Source organism: Jaculus jaculus, chromosome 2, assembly GCF_020740685.1.
Source record: "Jaculus jaculus isolate mJacJac1 chromosome 2, mJacJac1.mat.Y.cur, whole genome shotgun sequence".
NCBI classification, from domain to species: domain Eukaryota; kingdom Metazoa; phylum Chordata; class Mammalia; order Rodentia; family Dipodidae; genus Jaculus; species Jaculus jaculus.
Genome location: NC_059103.1, coordinates 110,658,444 through 110,660,672, shown reverse-complemented (window position 1 = coordinate 110,660,672; position 2,229 = coordinate 110,658,444). Strand labels below are relative to the sequence as shown.

At 49.5% G+C, this 2,229-nt stretch overlaps 1 pseudogene; it reads right to left on the bottom strand.

Annotated features, from left to right (window-relative positions):
• Positions 1-325: 325 nt before the first annotated feature.
• LOC101604766 lies at positions 326-1,853 on the bottom strand (annotated as a pseudogene).
• Between the last annotated feature and the right edge of the window lie 376 nt (positions 1,854-2,229).

The window sequence follows — 2,229 nt, the reverse complement described above, 5'->3', positions numbered from 1 at the left end:
AATTAAGGTAGACTTGCAAGTTTTCATTTCACAATGTACCCTACATTCTCAAAAATCTTCAGTGAGCCAAGAAGTGACTGACATCAGTCTTCTTCCCCTTCTGGACAGCACCAGGGGTTAAAAAAGGATCTGGCTAAACAGAAGCTCTTCTTTATTTAGCCAGAGTTTGTCACCACACCACCACACAGTTCTACCACACACACTGATAATGCAGACAGCTCGGGTTAAAGGCTTGCACCTTGAATGAATAAATAAATAAACATTCCATCTACTTCCTAAACACCTAGTCACGTGTGTTGCTAACCACCACTCTGGTCTTGACGGGCTAAGAAAGCCGGAGAGGATTCTGTAGGTTTGCTTTGAAATTTTCAAGAAACCTGGTAGCCAGTTCATTATCAACCACTTGGCTGTCGCTGGCCATGGTGACCATGATGAGCTGATGCTGCTTCAGTAGCGTGTTCCCCTCCTCATCCTCAGAGAGCTTCAGCCCAGGGCAGAACCTCCCAACAGCCAAAATGTAGGCCTGAGGAGGGTTGATCACTGCAGAAATCTCGTTGATGCCAAACATTCCCCAAATTGGAAATACTAAAATACCCTCCTTGGTATTCTTCAGGTAGCAATTTTCCATCTCTTGCTTTCTTCGATAGAGCCTTTACAGAGTCAGCAATTTCCTGTAGACCCTTTGCAGCAGCGTCTTTTATGATTGGTGTAATCAAACTTTTATCTGTTGCCACAGTCACTGAAATATCCACAGTGGGCAGTTGCCCTGGGCCTTCTCCATCCCAGCTGACATTAACACCTGGCATTTGTTTAAGAGTGACAGCTGCTGCCTTGATGATGAAATCATTTACAGACACTTTAATGTCATTTCTGACCAGATCTTGCCTGACCTTTAAAACTGCTCCAACGTCACAGTTTGCAGTAGCATATGCATGAGGTACAGTACTTTTAGATTCCGTTAATCTCTTGGCAATAACTCTTCGGATGTTGCTAGCAGGGATTTCAGTGAATGTGCCCACAGCATTAGGTTGTCCAGGGTGGGACACCGCAGGGATCATTGGCCGAGGAGGATAGGGTGGCCAGGCTGGGGCTTGAGGGGGCCACAGATGCGGATGGGGGAGCTGGGGCTGGTCTGGATTCAGCAATCTTTCCCGTCTGCTTCAGCTTGACCAGTTAGAGAGCATCTTCTTCAGTGAAGATCCCTCGAGGCCAGTAGCTGTGCCCTGGCTAGCATCCAATGCATGTTTCTCCAGAATATTGCAGGCAGCTGGATTTAAACGAACCTGCAGTGTCCCCGCTGCAGGTTCCTTCTTGACAGACACCTGTGGCTGTGGAGGGCTGAGGCACTGCTGGTTTCGAAATGGGTGGTGGAGGACTGACATCTCTGGGAATTTCAACACTCTTCCAATCTTCTCCTTCTCCAACTATCAAACCGATCAATGAGCCCAGTTTTATATTCTTAGCTCCTTCTTCGACCACTATTTTGGCCAAGATGCCGTCGTCGTTTGAGTCCAAGGTAACCACGGCTTTGTCAGTCTCGATTTCACACAGGGCGTCTCCAGCGCTCACCGCTTCACCCTGCTCCTTCAGCCATTTCACAAGATCCCCTGGTTCCATTGTAGGAGTCAGTGACGCATCAGGATCTTAACAGGGTCAGCCTGCAGCCACCGACTGCCCTGACACCATCTGCAGCTAGCTGCCCGGCTCCCAGGCCGCCCACCTGCGCCCGCAGCTGCCCAAGGCCAGGAGGAAACGCAGCAGCGGCGGCCAGAGCCCAGCCGCCCGAGGCCTCCATCTTCCCAGCCTTCTCCGGGCCTGCCCGCCTCGCCCCCTGACGGCTGCTCTGGGGACATCTTCCCTGCCAGACCTCATTCAAGTACGAAAGAATGATGTTCCTGGGAGCTGGAGAAATTGCTCAGTGGTTAAGGCACTTGTCTGCAAAGCCTGAAGACCCAGATTCAATTCCCCAGTACCCACATAAAGCCAGATGCGCAAACTGGCACATGCATCTATAGGCCCTGATGTGCCCATTCTCTCTCCCTCTCTCTCCCTCTCTCTCTGTCCCTGCTTGAATGATATGACTGCCTTTCTTGTCATTCAGTCATCTCATTGGATTTGAACATGTAACAAGTAACATATTCTAATTTATGTTCTTTTATTAGTGTGCTCCCCACCATATACTGGATGCTTCCAAAGCTAAGAAGAAGGCTGGACTAGGGAAAGTGAACT